Source organism: Callithrix jacchus, chromosome 10 (genome assembly GCF_049354715.1).
Source record: "Callithrix jacchus isolate 240 chromosome 10, calJac240_pri, whole genome shotgun sequence".
In the NCBI taxonomy this organism is placed as follows: Eukaryota; Metazoa; Chordata; class Mammalia; order Primates; family Cebidae; genus Callithrix; species Callithrix jacchus.
This window is the reverse complement of record NC_133511.1, coordinates 77,307,691-77,327,849: the sequence shown is the minus strand read 5'-3', so window position 1 is coordinate 77,327,849 and position 20,159 is coordinate 77,307,691. Positions and strand designations below refer to the sequence as shown.

The window sequence follows — 20,159 nt, the reverse complement described above, 5'->3', positions numbered from 1 at the left end:
ATCTGTCCAGCCAGCCAGCCCCATGTGCAGTGATGGTCCACCAGCAATACCCATTCACCCATCCATCTCACGCTGGAGAGCGAAGGTCGCTGAAGGCAGGGAGCCTGTTGGACTCCTCTCTGTATCTCTCTTTCAGTCGTTCACAATATTTTCCCCATCACCGGCACTTGTAGAATCTGCCATACCCCATCAGTGACAGCTGCTCAAAAAGCTGGTCATTCTCAAAGTGAAGAGGTAGACCAGCATCAGTGAGCATCCTGTTTAGAAAAGCCCCCAGACCCAAGAATCTTAACTATAAGTGACTAAGAAAGATTAACTGCAAGTGATTCTTCTGCCCTTGAAGCAAGGCTGGTTGGAAGCTTTTTTTTAATCTGTTTCTCAAAGTATATACTGGGGAATACTGCTTCAGAAATATGTGAGGTGTTTGTGGTATGGTGAAAAGACTCAGAATCTTTAAACAAGACTTGGTTGCTCCTTAGAGCTACATGGCAGGCAGGAAGGAGGGGAGCATTCACCAGCAGGGGCCGGGGGCCACCACAGCCTGGGTCCTTGACAGGTTTCTCTTTCTACACATAAGCATATCCAGGAGCCCTCAACAATTTGCCTTGGGAAGGTGGGTCTTTCGATGCTCAGGCAGAGAAGATGAAACATTATGATGTTCAGATGAGGAAAATGGACTTGGAATCATAAGTTATTAAAATTTCCAAAGGCTGTGGGACAGAGGATAATGATAATATATTACTACATCTGAAAGGAAGCATGGTATTTTACCAGTACAATATTTATGATATATAAAAGAATTACAGTATTTTTCTCAGGGGATAAGACAGAAAGGGTTGCTCTGTTATTTGAGATTTGAGATGTTTCCAGTTGACCTGAAGTTCTGCTGATTAGGGAGGGGCTAATTTCTTCCCGACCCAGACCTTCTGCTCTGGAATCTCTTGGGATGGAATATCTCAGGGTGATATGTAGTCTTAACAAACTTGCCAGGTGAATTCTTACATACACACTGAAGTTTGGAAACCACTATTCTTAATCCAACGGTTCTAAGTCTTGGCTACATATTGGAATCACCTGGAGAGATTAGAAAACAGAGATGCTGGGAACCCCACCTCCAGAGAGTCTGACTCAACCAGGGTTGGCTGGGCGTTCTTAGTTTGATGTGATTATCTCATTCCCAGTTGACTTCATGTGTAGCCAGGGTTGAGAATTTGGGTTAAACCGTGTCCTCAGCCATGGTGCCCATCTGTGCCCTGAGCGTGCACAATGCATGAGTGTGTGGGTGTGTCTCCTGGGCTGATTCCAACCCTTGGGGACATTTATGGCTGGGCTTGCTCTGGCAAACAGAGTGGTTCCCTTTAAATGCCTCCATCTGGCCATCAGACTGGCATGGCACCTCTGCTGTGTTCGGAGGATCTTGCTGGAAACCAGGAGAAAAGCTTCTGTCATGTCACTTCTCCCATCTGGCTCTGGGTAAGAAAGAGCTCTGTGAAGGGGCAGGGGTGGCAGCTGCAGTTGGAACCAGTGGTCCTGGGAAGATTTCTGACCATGAGGCCATGGGTGACCTAGGTTGGGGCAGCAGCACCCGATGTTATGGTTGCTACAGAGCCATGAGCCCTGATCCTCAATGTGGCTTCTGCATGTCAGTGTGGAGAAACAGCAGAGCCCTCCTGCCTGCCATGGGCCCATGCATGGTGTCTGTCTTCTCACCATTAAGGGCCTCCTACCTCCTGGGCCCCAAGTTAGGAAGACATTCTCCTCCACACACAGTGCCTGTGCACAGAAATGATCAGTTCATTTTCCATCTTTTATTAATCAAAGACACATGTAGCTGTTAAGCAGGGCTCCTGAATCCCAGTAGGTAAGAAGTTTTCCTACTTTGAGTCTTCTAGAAATTGCACCTAAAGCCAAGTAATTGGGTCCTTTCATTGATCTGCATCCTGTTACCAGGCCTTTTGAAGCAGTTTGGAGAGCTCAGGAACACCCTGTCCAGGTCTCCCTTCTATCTTGCTTTCCCTCATTCCTGCCCCAACGTTACCTCTCCATGTCATCTTTAACAAGTCCCTCAACCTCTCTGATAGAACAAATGCCTTGACCTCATCCTCTTCCCTGAGGAAGGAGACAGATGAACTCCTTAGCTTACAGGTTTCAAAGCACATTCTTTAGCCACAGACCCTTTCTTTAAAGGGTTTCTTATGCAAAATCCTAAGAAGTAAACAGACTGAATTAGAGTTATTCTGGCAAAGGGGGAAAGAGGGATCTGACTCCCCTCACCCCCATTCAGGCTCCATTTTCCCCAAGGGGGTTCCACTCTCTTGGAAACCATCGTCCTAAATAAGTTATTTTCAGTGGGGGATCATCCCTCCTCTCCTGGGTGTCCATATCAATCTTGGGAAAGTTGAGTGGCATCTGTACTTTGAAAAAGCATATTCCAAAATGGCCACTGTTTTTATTTGTTTTCAATTGTGATAGCTAATTTATTTTCCAATTTCAAGTAACGTGAAAGGAGGAATTTCAACATCTATGTAAAGGTGGCATTGGTTTATAAAGGTTGCAATCCATTGATCTAAGCAGCGTTTTGCAAAATGCAGTCACAACCCACCCAGCAGGTCATGGAATCAATTTACTAGGTCATGAACAGCATTTTTTCTTAATAGAATATTATAGAATAAAATAGAATACGTCAGATTAATCACACATAGTCATGTTAGAGATTATTTTGTAGCCTCGTTTCCCTATGTGTGTTTGTGTATAATGGGTGTAATGCAGACAATGCAGTTCTTCTTTAGGCTGTGATTGAGAAAGGCTGAGAAGCGCGGGCCTGGATGGATGCCTCCTGTGGTTGCTTTGGGCCTGATTTTGGCTCACATCCACATCTGGGGGACCTTCTTACCCACTGTGCTGAGCAGAGCCCTGGTGAGCCATAGAGCAAGGCCAGGGGAGAAGGCACAACTGCTCAGCAGTGTGAAAGTACGAGCCCCTCCCCAAGAGACCGCTGAGTACCCTGCATACATACCTTCCAGTAATTCCACATCCTCCGGGGCCTGGCAGAGGAGAAGTGGTTAAGATGGAGCCAGCTGACCTTGCCCAGGTTCGTGGTCCAGGAGCTAACCGTGGTATGTCTTGTACAGGTGGGTGAAATGAGAGTCTAGGCACTCTATTCCTCTACCCCTGATCACCCCCAACAGCAGAGAAGCTTGTCACCTCCAGGCTTCTCTAGTTCCCGGGGCTACTCTCAAGCCTCTGCCTAAGATGTGCTTCCCAATCTCATGGCCAGGTGGCTTCAGTTTCTGTGGCTACTGAGCTGCCATGGATACGGATCACAAGCTCCAGGATCAGAGGGCAGCGTGACACCGTCCATGCAGCCTGGAGGAGCAGCACTCAAGCTTCGAGTAATGCTTGATGTTTTCCTGTACAGTGACAGCACCCTAAGGTGGGAATCTCTGCTTCCTAGCCCTGGGCGTGACGGACCAGGCTGGCAGAAAGACTGCCCCCTGCCTACCCAACTCCCCAGCCTCAGAGGAAGCCAACCTAAATATGGAGATCCTCCCATGGCAGCACTCAGCTACCTGTTCCAATGTGGCCTCTTTGACTTCCCTTCCTCCGCTGACCTTAGCAGGACTGGGGGAGAGGATCTGGGAACAGACCTTCCTCAGGCATCCTGAGGCACCTCACCCAGGGTACCAGTGGGAACTGGTTTCTCTCCGTCCTCGTGGAGAGGATAGAGAAGTTGCCTTGTGTTCTCAGTTTCTCTGTGTACTCAGTGCTGGTGGAGAAGACAAGAAACAATAAGCAGCCTCCCCAACAACTCCTCACTGCTCATGTTTCTACCCCCATCCCCTAGCCCAGCACCTGACCAGTAACAGTAAGAGTAACAGCCAGTGTTTATATTGCCCATAGAATGTGAAAGGCTCTGTTATTAACTCATTCTATCCTCACAATAACCCCGTAAGAAAGTAGGTGGTATGATTATCCCCAATTTTCCACTTTAGTAAATGGAGACACAGAAAAGTTAAGTGACTTGTACAAGGTCACACAGCAAGTGAGCAGTCAAGCCAAGCTCCAGACTCGGGCAGCATGACTCAGAGGGTTTGTACTTCACCCCTAGGTTATGCTGCTCTCTGCGCAGCTGCATCTTGATGCATATTAATTGAATAAATGAATTTCATTTCATTTATAATGACAAATTTGCAGACTTCAATTTTCACTTCTCTATGGGTACCCAGAAAAAAGTGGGGCAAGCCAATACGTCTTCCTCAGTGTGCCAGGGCCTGCAAGGGAGCTTCTTTCTGAGCTACCCACCAGGAGGAAAGGGCATTAGATCTGGGCCATGCCTCCTTCCTGAAGAGGAGATATTCATGCACCTAAGATGGACTGCGTATCAAGGTGCCCTCTCTCGTTGCTCACTAGCTTTGGGGTGTGGCATGGAGGAGGAACTTCAGGACTGCAGTGTCTCTGAGCAGAGTCCTCCTTAGGTCTAGCCTAGGAGACCTCAAGTCTCCCAGGAAGGCTGGCTGGCCCTCTCAAGATCCTTTCTGGGCATAGGAACAGGCTTTTTTGTTCACTTTAAAAATCCATTTGTGGAGCAAAAACTCATGATTATGGAAGAAGGTTCAGACCTTGTGGAAAATCCTGGGACCCACTGAAGATGGGACCCCATCAGTGTGGATGCCTTTCGAAGCCTGTGGCTGACAGAGATAGATAAACCCGGGACCCCATTCTCCACATCTTGGATGTGCAGAATTTCTTTGTCTAAAACCTTTGCTTATTTTGTCTGGCTGCAGGCTGGAGTGCCTCCTTCCTCTGCCTCAGGTGCTCAAGGAGCACGACTGGTTGGTAAATTAAGAATTTGGCAGATGGAAAGGACTAATTTTTCCCCCTTTCAAAATCATGAGCATGACGGTTTTTTGCACACATTCCGCTGGACACATACTGCATTCATAATACAGAGCGCCGAGACATCATAAAGGGTTCACATCTTTCATGTGAAAAATATTTTTACCGTCATGCTCGAGAAATGGATTTTGTTTGAAAATGGCCTATTTCCTTTGATGGCTTCTTTGACGTGGATTCAAAGCCTTTTCCAATTCTGCCAGGACCTGGGGTTGGGAGGACCTGTTTGTTAACTTTTTTCGAAGGACAAATCCACTTCTCCCCAATGAAATATAGCTGTGACTGCTGGGGGTGAGAGATTTACGACTTAGGACAGTAATGAAAAGACGTCCAGTGAACCAACAGCTCCTGGGAGTGGCCACACGCTCAGCCCTGTGGCCACCACAGCTGGGGCTCCCAGAGGCGTGTGAGCAGACCTCAGACTCACTGGGGCCCTGGCTCACATTTATACTTCTGCACCACACGCTGTATTTAAAGAATCAGATGTGGGCTAGTTAATGGAATAATATTTCTTCTTGCAAATTTGTTTTTATAAGTGTTCTTTTCTCATCTCTGAAATGACACATTTTTAAAGCTCTTGTACATGCAGTGAGCAACCACTTGGGACTAGAAGAATCTGTTTTCAGGATGAGCTTTTGTAGGCTACTGTGGGCTTCTGGAACTGTGTGTGTGTGTGTGTGTGTGTGTGTGTTTGCACGCATGCATGCGCGCCCATGTGTGAGGGTACAGCCAATGATAACTGAGGGTAATGGGAACTCTGCTCTCTTGTGGGAGCCTGGGCGAATAGTCCCAGGGTCTTGTGATTGATATCCTCTCGCTCCACACTGCAGAGTACTGCTTATCGTCCCACCTGCCTGTCCTCTAGGGGCAGGTACATGCTTTACATCTAGACTCAGGCACCAACACAGATAAGGGGTCTCTGAGGGAGGAGGTTTGTGGGTGTGCCCAGGACTCAGGTTCTGGGGTTTGGCTAATACCCCAAATACTTGTTCTTTGAGCAGGTTGCCTTTCCCCAGAGCTATTTTGCATGACCCCTCCTGGGTGGTGGAGGGGGCACTGAGCAGGAATGAGGGCATCAGGACCCTTTTTGACTTCCCAGTCCTAGAATCAGCTGCTGCCTGGCTGTGTCAAACTTCAGGCAAGGGTTTGAACTAGAGGCCTAAGGTTTCCATTGAACATTCTGCTTGAGTGGAAGCCACCAGGCCCTGTGTATGCCAGAATCAGCGATCTGAGCCACCTTAGAATTGAGACATTTTAGGACATGAAGGGATCTTAGACATCACCTTGTATTTACTGATGAGAAAATGGCAGGCTAAAGAAAAAGAAGGGCTGGGTGCGGTGGTTCATGCCTATAATCCCAGCGCTTTGGGAGGCTGAGGTGGGTGGATCACTTGAGGTCAAGTGTTCGAGACTAGCCTGGCCAAGATGGTGAAACCCCACCTCTACTAACAACAACAACAAAGAGCCAGGCATGGTGGCAAGAGCCTGTAATCCCAGCTACTCAGAAGGCTGAGGTGGGAGGATCACTTGGACCTAGGAAGTGGAAGTTGCAGTGAGCCAAGATTATGCCACTGCACTTCAGCCTGGGCAACAGAGCGAGACTCCATTGCAGGAAAAAAAAAAAAAAAAAGACAAGACTTGTCACAGCCACACACTGAATGTACTGAGAGCCAAGAAGCTATAGGAAGCCCCTCTCTAGAGCTGCAATTCTTAGAGTGGAGAAATGGACCAGCAGCTTCAGCAGCCTCTAAGAACTTGCTAGAAATGCACAATCTCAGGCCTCCCCTCAGACTGTTGAATGAGAAACTCTGGGGTGGGACCCTGCGATCTGTGATCTAACAGTCCTCTGGGTGAAGTTGGATGCTTGCTGCTGTTCCTACAGCACCCTGCTCCCTGCTCCCCTTTTTTCTTCCCAGAAGAAAGAAACTAGAAACAGGCAGGCTTCCTGGGAGAGGCTGCTGGAGACAGGGGAAACGTGATACAGTAATATTACAAAAGGCACACGTGATTTTTGCAGCTTCATTCAGGCTGCAGGTTTCCCAAAGCAAGAACTCTTGCTAGGTTCCCAATTCTGCTGGGGCCTTGAAGGGAGCTGCGGCTGCAGGTGCCTGGCGTTGTTCTGGGCTGCAGGCTGTCCTACTGGCAAGGGCCACACAGCCTTCTCCCTGTCCAGGCCAGTTGTTCCCATCTGTGCGTCTGTGTCAGGAGAAGCATGCCTCTTTAACATCAGCAGGGTCGGTCCGGCACGTTCATTCCTACTGATGTGTGGAAACACTGGGAGCACTGTTTTATGTGTGAACAGTGTAGTATATATTTAGAAGTCCGAGTGTCAGCTCCAGGCTTTCAGCTCGGTGGGCGTTGTGGGAGGGGGATAATGGTATGTGCTTGAGAGTTTATTATATCTCTCCTAGGCAGAATTCTAGCTTTAAAGAGTTGTTTTAAAGTAGCAAGTAATGGCACATATAAATTCTGGTTCCTAAGATACAGGCATTTGCCACTCTCTAAAATGAGTTTTTGTTTTTTACATGTGCTTTATATAGTTGGCATGGAGTGTACAAACCTGACCCTTTAGGCTGGGCTTGGTGGCTCACACCTGTAATCCCAGCACTTTGGGAGGCCAAGGCAGGCAAATCACAAGGTCAGGAGTTCGAGACCAGCCTGACCCACATGGTGAAACTCTATCTTTACTAAAAACACAAAAATTAGCTGGGCATGGTGGCGTGTACCTGTAGTCCCAGCTACTCAGGAGGCTGAGTCAGGAGAATTGCTTGAACCCAGGAGGCAGAGGTTGCAGTGAGCCACGATTGTGCCATTGCACTCCAGCCTGGGCAACAGAGCAAGACTTCCTCTCAAAAAAACAAAAAACAAAACTTGAGCCTTTAATAGTAGCTTTCATTCTGCCTAATTTCTAATCAAGGCTATTTTCACTTCTGTGAGCATATGTACACGCCCAGCCCTGCTGCTCCTACCTGCACCAGTCATCCCAGCCATGCACTCAGACACCCCCAGGCCCAGAAGTCACCCTTGCAGAGGAGGAAGGACACAGCACTGCCAGCCCCTCAGGAGTGCGGTGGGATTTTTCTGACTGAGAGAGATCATCCTGTAGTATCTGGACTAAGCTTGCAGAGTCAGATGTCTTTCTGTCCCTTGCCTGCCATGTCAGCCCAGACTGAAGTGACTCTGGTTTCCTGTTGGGGCCCACCACCCTTCCTGAGTCCTAGCCCATCTGGCTGGAGTTACCTCCCCTAACTGTTACCTCCCCTAACTCTTGCCAGTACCTCCCAGGGTGCAGGCCAAATTCCTCTATCCCTGGCTGTCTTAGTCCGTTTTGCGTTGCTATAAAAGAATACCTGAGACTGGGTAGGTTTTTTGTTGTTGTTGTTTTTGAGACAGAGTCTCGCTCTGTCTCCCAGGATGGAGTGCAGTGGCATGATCTCAGCTCACTGCAACCTTTACCTCCCAGATTCAAACAGTTCTCTGCCTCCACCTCCTGAGTAGCTGGGATTACAGGCACCTGCCACCACACCCAACTAATTTTTGTATTTTTAGTAGAGACGGAGTTTCACCATTTTGGCGAGATTGGGTAGTTTATAAAGAAAAACAATTTCAACATTGTTTCTCAGTGGGTCCTAAATTCCCCTCCCCAAATAAAAGCAACACAACAAACTAACAATAGAACTGCAGCTTTAGGGAGTTTTGAAATCCACACTTAGAGTAGCCAAAAACCAACACCTAAGTCCAAAGAACAGTAGCAGGAAGCCAGCTGGACACTGTGATTATTTCGTCTGTGTGGACCAGGAGGAAACAGGGGCAGGAGGGTGACTACCTCCGTCCCTGCCTGGCACCATCTAGGGCTCTCCTTTCTTGCTTGGTAGTGAGTGCACGAGGGAGGAAAGGCCAAAAGTGCTTCAAGGTCAGGGAGGAGTGGGCAGAGATGAGGCCCTCATGGCTCATGGCCACCTGCAGCCCTCAGGGGCGCTGCTCCTTTGGAGAACCTGGATGACACCCCTGCCCAGATTGTACAGGGTGTGTTCACAACTCACTGAATTTTGGGGTGGACAGAGTGGTTTTGCTCAAAGTAATGCTGGACGTGGTAGGCTCTTGACAGATGCCAGCTGTTGATATTTTGCCTCACTATAACCCTGTGAGTGAAGTATTAGAATTTCTTTTATAAATGGGAAAAGCCACATGATGATTGGACTCTTACTATGGTAGCGGAATAATGGCCCCTAAAGACATACACATCCTAATCCCTGGAACCTGTGAATATGTTACCTTACATGGCAAAAGGGAAACTGAGGTTGCATATGGAATTAAGGTTGTGAATTCAGCTGACTTTTAAAGAGGGAGCATAGCCTGGATTTCCCAGGTGGGCCTAATGCAATCTTAGGAGTCCTTGAGACTATGACAGAGGGAGCTGAAGAGATCAGAGTGCTGCAATGTGGGATGGACTTGACCCACTGTAGTGAGCTTGGAAGACGGAGGAAGAGGCCATGAGCCAAGGAATGCCGGCAGTCTCTGGAAATGGGAAAGGGCATGGAAACAGAATTTCTCCTCCCGAGCTTCCAGAAAGGAGCATGGCCCTACCAACACCTCAATTTTAGCCCAGTGAGACCCTGGTCAGACTTCTTACTTTCAGAACTGGAAGATAATACATTTGCATTGTCAAACTACTAAGTTTGTGGTTGTTTGCTAGAGTGCCACAGGAAACTAATATACTTTACCACCTGTCCAAGGGTTTGCTAAGCACTTTTATTTAATCTTTGCAACAATCTTAGAGGTAGATATTATTATTCCCATTCAATAGATGAGCAAACTGAGTTTCAGAGAGGTTTAAGAGCTTGATGAGGTCACACAGCCAGTCCAGGGCAGAGCTGCCTCCAGAGCTCCTTGTGCTGGACGGCTCAGCGCCTAGTGGAGCCCGCCCTTGGCCTTGCAGTGGGGCAGCTCTCTGGACCGCAGACCTCGCCCTACCTTGGGCTGAGGCACCCTGAAGAAGCCTCTCTTCTTCCCTGCAACACTGTTCAGGTGCCAGAGGAAGCTATCCTGGATTTGCTTTTGCCATGCTGAATGAAGTCCTTGTGCAGAGGATTTTAATAATGTTGGACCTGAGACTGTCGGGGCTCCTTCCTCCTGATTAGTTTCAAGCTCTTTGCTGTCAGATTCCACTTCATTCTTTTGGCAGCTCTGAGGATTCCAGAGAGAGAAAGCCTAATTGTGGGGACCGTTGGCAAAAGACCTTCGGCTCATGTTTGAATGCAACTCTAGAAGCAGAGAAGAGGGGAAGCCCTCCACTTAGCAGAATAGTGCATTTACTTTCGGGTGCTTGACATATTAGAGGATGTTTTCAAAAGTCTGAAAATTGTCCTTTGGGAGCCTAACTACAAGCAGAGGCATAACAGATTGCTTTGCTGGATATAAGAGTACCACTATGATATGCCGAAGTCCCCCTTCTCTCTCAAGTGAAACGCAATCACTGGCTCCAGCTTACAGAAGAGAAACAGAGGCCCAGTGAGTTGGGGATTTGCCGCGTGTTGGAGCTGAGGGTCAGCTGAGGCTTCCTGTCTCCCGGACCAGCCGGCTTTGCACAGGTCTCAGAGCTTGGCTTGGGCTGGGACCAGGCACAAAGGCTGGGATTTGGATCTCAAGGCTGGGTGTTTGGAAGGGGAGGGAGGACAGGCCCGCAAGTTGTGAAGGCAACGAGGCAGATGGCAAGCTGAAGGCAGCCGAGGTTGGACACTGCTGTTCCAGCTGTTTGTGATGTGACCCCTCTGCATGGCGGTGTGAGTCCTACCCTCATTAGCAGTGCTCTGGTGAACTGGGCTTTGATGCTCTGCAAACACGGTCTGGGCTTCTCAGGCAAGGCCCAAGCATCAAGCTCTTTAGTGGGAATAATGGTGACTTCTCACCATTGGAAGGCAGCAAGCAGGAGTTGACTGAAAGCCGATAAGAGAAATGTACATTTCTGAACATTCAATTAGCCCTCTTCTTTTTAACCCAAAATAAAGCATTCAACGAGGCCCTGCAGGAGCGGAAGAAAAGTTTTAAAAAAAATCATTGAATTGTACATTTAAAGTGGGTGAATGTATGGCATGTAAATTATACCTCAATAAAGCTGTTTTAAAAAGTGGGAGTGGAAGAAAAGGAAAGCATTTTTATGAATTCTTATCTGGGATATTCAGCGATGCTTGCTGCATTATTTGATGCTTAGCCTTCATCTCTGCCAAAGCCGACCCCGCAGTGACTCTGTAGCAGCCTGACAGTCGGTTTCCATTCACAAGTGAAGAAAGTGGAGACTCGAAGGGGTTCTGGGTCTTTCCTAAAGAGAGTTAATAGCAGACCCAGAGGCGGGGAGGGAAGGCGTCCCCAGTACACTCTGGGAGGAGGACCAGGAGACGGGACCATTTGGTTCTGTGCCCCAAATGCACTTTAGACTTGGGGCCCATGGCAGGCAGGTACCTGGCCCCCCCAGCCTGGTCTTGGGGCCCATGGCAGGCAGATACCTGCCCCCCCACAACCTGCCTGTCCTAGTTTCTCCCGGTCTGGATCTCATCACCAAAACAACCAAAGCTTCCAGCTATGAGCATGGCCTGAGGGCGGAAACAGAAATAGCAGAGGCTACAGAACTGGCTGCAGGGCAAAAGCTAGGCCCCCCTCCCCACCCACTTTCAAAGCCTTCTCAGCTATCCCCTCTGCCTGAGAGAGGGACATACTGTAAACTGAGTAAGTCACAAGAAACAAGAAGGCTCCAGTGGTTTCCTGGGAACACATCCCTAAAGGCGCTCAAACCGAGGGACAAGAAGCAGAGCTGCCACTTCCAGAGCACACAGCCCAGCTTGGGCAGCGGGCCAGGGTCACTCAGCCAGGTGAGCTGCATTCCAGGTGGCTCTGTCTGTCCCCTTGGCAGGGCTTAGCCATTCCTGCAGCCCAGCCTTGAGGTGGGAGCCCTAAACCACTGTGACCTCCAGCAGCGACCATGCCATAGGACTCCTCCAATTCCCTTGTCCTCCAATCTGAGGAGCAGATACAAGTGCTAGATTCTTGCCTAGGAAGAGGTCCGGGCTACAGCCTCTCCTGCAGCTCCTCCAAGAAGCCACCAGCACCTCAGAATGTCCACCTGCAGTGATGGCAAGCTGGCAAAATGGCTCAGCTTCAGCAGAAGAGGATCTCCAGGGATCTGGTCTGGGAGGGTGAGGCTGTCAGACCTAGACGGGGCTGGGCAGCATTCCAGTGCCCCTTTCACTCCAAGCCTGTTTCCTTTCCACTCCATTATGCAGTCTCAGCACCACCACAATCTGGGAGCATGAGTCAGTGGGGCCAGCCCTTCATTTGGGCTGTCCACCGAAGCAGCACTCCTCATGCAGGAATTCCTACTTTCAGCATCAGTGGCTTCAGGAGCCTCAAAAGCCTTGGCAGGTCTCCAGATGTGCTCCTCTTGCCTGGCCAATTAGCCCACACACAACACTCAGAGCTGCGGCTTTCATCGTATTCATTGCTCAAAGCTTTGCAAGCTCTTTCCTGTCCCACTTCCCACTTGTCTCCATGAATTAGCATGGATCTGTCAGGATGTATCTGTAAGCTCCATTCTCATCAATGGGCTGCGTGTCAGGGACTCTGGGAGTATCGCTGAGACCACATTGTGGCATTTCCCAGGTGCTCTAGGTGCTCATTGGTAGAACTTTATGAAAACAGGTCATGGACAATGAGGCCTGGGGTTGACCATGGGGAAGTGAATGACCTGAGCGAGTAGGTATCCAGAAACCAGTCCCTCTTATTCACAGGGGCCCACCCAGGAAAGACACAAGCAAGTGGTCACAAGCAAGTTAAAACATACTTGGCAAACGCCGGGAAAGGGACACGTACTAACCGATTGATAGGAATGCTCAATGCAGCCTAGGGCAGAGTCCTGGCGCTCCTGGATGGGCCTTTGAGTTGCTGGTTGTGGAAAGAATTGGAGCATTCCAGGAAAAGGGCCAGGGCACCTGGAGTTGCAGGGAGGCCCTGGATGTATTCCGGGCAGCAGCCATTTGCCATTGTTAGGAAGGTATTTCAATAGCTCAACAATTAGTATGAACCAGTACAGACCAAGTGAATAGCTTCCTGGGACCTAAAGTTTCTCCAGCCCTCCAGTCAGACAGTATGTCTTGGCCCATAATTTGCAGGTAACGCTGTGGTCACGGCTGTGAGCTCAGCAATAAGCCCCTGAAGGTCTCCCAGCTGCAGTTTTCCCTAATCTATGATCATTCCAGGAGAGGTAAGGGCAGTGTGATGGAATTGGGGAACACTGTACTAGTGAATCAGCTTCCGGGCTAAAGCTTTTAGAGTAGACACCCAAGATCAGGCTGCAGTTACACCCCAAATAATGCACTTTGCCATTTTGTGGTTTAGTTTAGTTTTGTTTTGTTTGAGACAGGGTGTTGCTCTGTCAGGCTGGAGTGCAGTGGCAAAGCTCACTGCAGCCTTGACCTCCTGGGCCTAAGGAATCATCCCGCCTCAACCTCCTGAGTACCTGGGACTACAGGCATGCACCACCATGCTCGGCTAACTTTTGTATTTTTAGTAGCGATGGGGTTTTTATATGTTACCCAGGCTGGTCTTAAGCTCCTGGCCTCCCTAAGTGCTGAGTTTACAGGTATGAGTCATCACACCCAGTGCCACTTAAGAGAATACCTTTTTTGTGATGCATTGGGATGCTCACTTGTGGGCTGAGAAACTATTTCCAAATAATAACACTAATCCCAAGGCTTTCAGTCTCACAGTCTTCACGGTGGTTGTTCCTGCCCCTATCCATAGGCGCCCCCCAGCCTGCTGAGGCCCTGGATGCTCTGGGCCTGGCTTCCTGGTTTCAGATCTGTACAGCTATCTGTCTAGCAGCCTTGAGCCCCACAGAGTGCTATTTCCTCCTTCTGCATCTTGGTTCTTCTTGGCCTCTACTTTGGGGTGTACTTCCCAGAAATGAGCTTGAGGATCGCACTTATTCTTCAATTCAAGTATCCTTTCCTTTAGGAAGCCTTCCCTCTGCCCCCTTTTCCCTCATCTCCAGGGACCCAATGGCATCTTATACACCCTTGTAGAGAGCATTGGTCACATTCTCTGTGTGGTTGCCTTTCCCACTAAAATGGATGCTACATGAGGATAGGAAACACATCTGAGTAATCTTTTTATTTCAAGATCCAAGCAATAAGCTTGGCATAGAATAAACTTGCTTAAATATTTGTTTCTTAGCTGATAAAAGGGGTAAACACCTTTTGTGAGAAAAGTTGACATTGAGCTCCAAGGCCCAGCAAACAAGGGAAGCACACTCATCAGGAAGCCTCTCTGAATAGGGCAGGCCAAGCCACAGCTCCTGCACTCTGGGGATGAGCAGGAGTGACTGCTCCAGGGTCCCTCAGGGAGAATTCCTCTGAGCAATGTCAACAATGAGGAAGGAGTCAGCCTCTTTAATGTCAGAAATGTCATGCTTTGCACAGACCCATCAACTGTACCTTTCTCTTCAAGTGTGGAGTGATTAGTGTCCTCTGGAGGGAATCCTCTCCTCAAGGATTGGTGGTGAGAATTTCTGTAACAAGCACCTCGGAGATGAGACTCAGGAGGGAAGACAGGTATCAACATGTCGGCTGAGCTTTAGGGACACCCATGGGCTGGGTTTCAGGGAAGGAAGAGAAATCCTGGCCTGACTATCCGGTTCTCTGTGGTTCTGTGATTTGAGCTGGACACTTCCTGAAGGTATCTTAGGTCGATTTCTAGAGTCTCTGGATCTTCCCAACTCATTGCCCTTTGTGCCTGGGTTTCTTGGAGGAGGAATGTTTGGACCCTTCAGTGGAATCTCTTTGATTCTGAGCCTTTCTTGGTGAGATTTGAAAGAGAGAGAGAGGGGCAAGAAGCAGACACAGCCTCCCTCTGTCCCTGCCTCCTTCCTTATCTTCCTTCTTCCCATATTTTGGGGTAATTACTCCATGCACAGTCCTGTTCTGGATACTTTGGAGAGAAGCCTGGTAATTCTCTGGTATTAGAGATTTACAGAGGAGTCTTGGGAGAGCTTGCTTACCAATGACCATATTTTCTGGAACCACCTGAGAAGCTCCTAAGTGTGCCCTGTCAGTCTGTGTAATTGTGCACAATCATGTGCTTAAGTGAACTGGGGAGGAATTAACTGCACACAGCTGGAATTTGCCCTGGCCATGCCTTCACTGGCTTTGTGCTCCTACCTGCTGGCACAGGACTGCAGTCCCCTTCCACTCCCTCTGAAAGATTGGTGGAATCTCCAGCAGGCAGGGGCTTTCTGACTCCCCGACTCACTACTATTGCCCTATTTGTTCATTTTACTAATATTTTGGCTGAGCACCTACTAGGTGCCAGATGCTGTTCTGAGTCTGAGGGATACATCAAAGAACAAAGCAAATCCCTGACCTCACAGAGCTACTTTCCAGTTGGGGAAACAACAAACAAAATGAATGGAGACTGTATTAGTCTGTTCTCATGCTGCTAAGAAAGACATACCAGAGACCAGCTACTTTATAAAGAAAAGGAGGCTTAATAGACTCACAGTTCCACATGGCTAGGGAGGCCTCACAATCACGGTGGAAGGCAAAGGAAGAGCAAAAGCACATCTTACATGGCGGCAGGCAAGAGAGTGTGTGCGGGGGAGCTCCCCTTTATAAAACCATCAGATTTCTTGAGGATTATTCACTATCATGAAAATAGCACAGGAAAGACCTGCCACCATGATTCAGTTACCTCCACTGGCTCCCTTCCCCAACATGTGGGAATTATGGGAGCTACAATTCAAGATGAAATTTGGGTGGGGACACAGCCAAACCATATCAGAGACTATATATGTAAATACCAAGGAGAGAGCTGGCTGTTTGGGATAGGGCTTGCTGAGAAAGTGGCTTTTGAGTAAAGACATAGAAGTGAGGGAACTGGCCAGGAGGATGTGCAGGGGAATGCAGGCACTGAGGCACCCAGGTGAGATGTGTCTAGTGAGTCTGACGAGTGGTAGGTGTGACTGGAGAGGAAAAAGCCAGGTGCAGAGGTGGGAGGTGAGTGCTGGGCCTTGCAGGCATTCAACAAGAAGGAGGTAGAAGGCCATTGGTGGGTTCTAAGCAGAGAAGGACATGGCATGGTAATGTTTCCCCTGCCCCAGAGGTTTCCTCATGCCCCACTGGGGGCTCCCCAACCTGCCCTAATCACATCATTTCTTCCCTTCCTCCTTCCCTGACTCAAGCACTGCTTGGGCCCCAAGTGTGGCTGTCTGGCAAAGCAGCCCCTTCACTTTCCCTCTCATCCTATTTCTCCCTGGGACCCAGACAAGCACTCAGGGCTGGGTGAGGGCAGGCAGGGAGTAACAGCCTCTGTGGGTTGTGCTCAGAATCTTCCAAATACTCTCCTCCATGTGCCCTGGCTTTGCAACTCACAGAGTTCATTGTGCCCTGTTCACTCTCTGCCTCAAATGGGCCCTCCTGGGGAGTCCTCAGCCCCTGGAGATGTGCTTCTCTTAAGTCACTTCATCAGTTGATCAGTTATGCCCAGGTAGGTCTGAATCCCTGCAGGTTCCTCAGCTGGAGTCCACTCCTGGGAGGTGCCTCATCCCTAGATGCCAGATATCAGAGGGTCTGGGTATCACCAGATGTGCCAGACACCCAGGACTCCTGTAGAGGACCCAGCCCAGGCACTTCTCTGAGGGCTCTTTGCCTGTCCCCATTATGTTGAAGGTGGTCCCCCATTGCTGGATGACCATGTAGGCCTGCTTTCTCAGTGGAGTCAGGGGTGGCGTCTAGGCTGGTTAAGCATAGACCACTCATCTGTGGACATAGAGAGCCTTCATGTGGGGCTGGATGGCATCAGCATCTTTCAGAGCTGGGGACCTTGGCAAGGTCACCTTCCCATCTGAACTCAAGCAGCTTGATAGGGCTGTGGGTTCTCTGTGCAGTTTCAGCAGTGTTTATGGAGAGCTTACTATATGCCAGGCACTGCACTGAGCCTCATACCTGTCCATCTCATTTATCCTCACAAATGTTCTATGAAGAAGGCACAATTATTATCAACCCCATTTTCCAGAAGAGGAAACTGAGGCTCAGGATGAGGTGGACCAAACTGGGAAATGGTAGGGCTGAAGAATAAACCCTAGGATTCTTACTCCACAGCCAGTGTTCTTAACCCATTCTTAGGAAGTAAAGAAGAATTAAATAGAGTTCAGAGAGGAGAGTCAGCTCTAAGGTACAGGGAAGACAGGGCCGGGGAAAGGGTCGGAGGTGGCACAATTTTTTTCTTTAAAGAATCAGATAATAAGTGTTTTCAGCTTCTTGAGTCATGTCATCTTTGCCATACATACTCAACTCTGCTCTTCGGCTCCAAAGCAGCCACAGAGAATATGTTAACAAATGGGCGTGACTGGGTTCTAATAAAATTTTATTTCCAAAAGTAAGTGGTGGCCCTTGGACCATGGTTTGCCACGCCTGGTGTAGAGGAAAGAGTGAGGAGTCTGGAGGAAGCCAGGCCTTTATTCAATTATTCGATGTCACTGACACATTGGGTGGGCTTGGACTAGACATTTACACTTTTCACTTCTGTTTTCATTGTGTCTAACCACTGTGGGTTACTTATTAACTGATGTATTTTGAAATGATCGATTGAGTCCCTTATAAGAAAATCAGTTACTGTGCAGGAGCTGGCAGTTCGGTGGGGATCAAGTCAGATGTGGTCCTGCTCTGTGGAGCTGCACCAGTGAGGATGAAGAGAGGTAACCTTCGATAAGGAAATAACCTGTCACAGTGCTTGACTCTTGGCAGAAATCCAACAAATATTACATCTTTCCTGCTGTCGGGCCCCCAACACATCTTTCAGGACTCACTGGTTTTGAATTTGTCATCATTTGTGCCCATACTGAGTGAAAAGGTAGGAGCATGTGGTGTCACCAGGACTTTAATATGTTTATAATATATTATTATGCAATGCAGGCCTAATTTTGGATCATAATTTTCCATTAACTGATCTCATTTTACTTGGTAATATCCATTTAGGTATTTGAGAGCAATAAAACTACATTTCTTTTAAATATTATATGATTCAGTTGGTTCACTGATTTAGATTTTTACTACCCCCCATTTCAAACAAATGAGTCATACATCTTTTTAGACATAACAAGGACCTTCAAGATCATGCATGCTTGTGCTCCCCTTCAAGCATGCCTAGTAGGGGAGAAGAATGAGCAAGTTCTGGGATGGAGCTTTGGGCAGGCCACTGCAATCCTGACAACGCTGTGTCTTAGGAGTGTTCGCATAGTTTGCATTTTATGCTTCAATATATCCTAATCTGTTTAATTTTCCGAGTTTGCTTTCACGTCTTTAAAGAAAATCAGTCATCAAGATGGTATGCGATGTTTGTCTTTGTACTTCACATACTTTAGCAGCCCGTTGCCATATAGAGGCTGTATAGCATAGTGGGAGGAGCACTGCCTGGGGAGAGCCTTCCCGGAACTGAAATCCAGCTACTGCGCTTCCTTCCATGTGAACCTGGGCAAGTTTCTTATTCTCTCTATGCCTCACTTTCTTTATATATAAAATGGAGATGACAACTGTTCCTACCTTATGGGATAAGATCGTTGATACAAGAAAAATGCGTAAGACAGAGCCTGGCTCATGGAAGGAGTGAGCGCTCCTCAAGTGTTAGCTCTTATTGTTATCCCAGCAGTTACAGGGGTGTCACATTTGGAGGACGTGGCCCAGAGAGATACGTTATGCATGTGCACCCAGTGAGTTCAGCACCTGGGAGCTGGTTTACAGATCTTTCTGCATCTCTTGCACTGAGATCTATGGCATCAACATGCTCTCTCTGCTTTCAGAATCGTGGGCTTGCTAAGTCCCCTTCTACTCTTGATAGCCTCTGCCTGCTTCTGGTGATGGAGCACCCTTCCATGATGAGAGGAGCTTATGTTTCGGAAGGCTCCCCATTTTGTTCCCAGGCAGTCTCCTCTCTCCCAGATGGGCTTTTAGGAGAGCACCATGAGAGGAAGTGGCAGTCTATAGCCCCAAGCTCTCCAGCCTTGAAGACCTTAGAACCCTAGACTCTACCCTGTCTCCAGCTTGTACCTAGGTGTGCCAGGCACCCATCAGCTCCATACAGGTCAATGAGAGGATGTGGGTAGGTGTCCTGAGCCTGCCTCTCCTCCCCCTGACCTGCTTCTGTTTTTTCTGGTCTCGATCTCATTCCAGGTTCCTGGCTCCACCTCTTACTTCCCTCATGTATTTGTGAGCATAGAAGATGCTGTCTAGTGGGCTTGCCGTCTCTGTCCGGTTTCTCTGATTTCTGACCTTGAATGATTCACCTGATGACTGTTCCAATGAACTAATTCCAAAGTCCTGGAATGTCAGCCCATGTCCTGGCAGGATCTATCTTTTAGCTCCCATAAAAGAGAGATTTCAATAACCTTCCCTTGCTGTAATAACCAGAATTGCCATTGGCTGTGCACTTGTTCTGAGACATAAACTGATCTAAGTGCTTTATACACTTTATTTAATGCAATCCTCACAGTCTCTGGAGGGTAGTTGAGTATTATTATCCCCACATTCTAGGTGGGGAAATTTTGGCCTTGGGAGGTTGACTGTACTGTGGTCATGTAGCCAGTACGTGGTGGAGCAGTGGCTGAAATCCACGACTGTGTGACTTCAAAGCCTCTGCTCTTAGAGTTAGTGATGCCCCTCCATTTTTCTGGGAAGTTCCTGGGAAACCATGTGTTGGCCTTGAGCTGCCTCCACCAAGTTCACCAGGGCTCCCATGAGCAGGGAGGGCCTGGGTATGGCTTGGCTGTCACCTGTGTCATTGATTCGCTCTTCCGGAGGACAGTGTCTGGAAGCAGCTGGAGACAGTCTGTCCAGAGTGCCGATAGCCAGGTGAATGTCATGTGGTGCACCAGGCAACTCCCCACAGGACCAGATGGTGAAGACGGAGAAGGGCTGGCAAGAACTGGGTGGAGGAGTAGACCTCCAACTTGGGTGCCTCAGTGTGGAACAGGCTCAGGAGTAGCAGGAAATGGGGGTACAGGCTAGAGACAGAGAAGCAGATGCCCAGCTTGAGGGCTGGGGCCAGCATCTCTGGCACGGAGGCACACTGGAAACAAAGGGGGTTCTGACTCAAAGCCATGGGGCATCAGGGTCACATCCATCAGCTTCTTGGCAGACCCTGTCGGGTGTATTTCTCTGTCTCCTGTGCCTGGTGGTTGTGGGTTAGATAAATGGATGGATTCATGGATGAATGGGTCTTTCGAT

General features: G+C 48.7%; 1 protein-coding gene across 4 annotated transcripts in view; it reads left to right on the top strand.

The window, feature by feature from the left end:
- Nucleotides 1-20,159, top strand: part of GALNT18 (polypeptide N-acetylgalactosaminyltransferase 18) — a 409,235-nt gene that overhangs the window by 149,579 nt on the left and 239,497 nt on the right. The window lies entirely within an intron of this gene.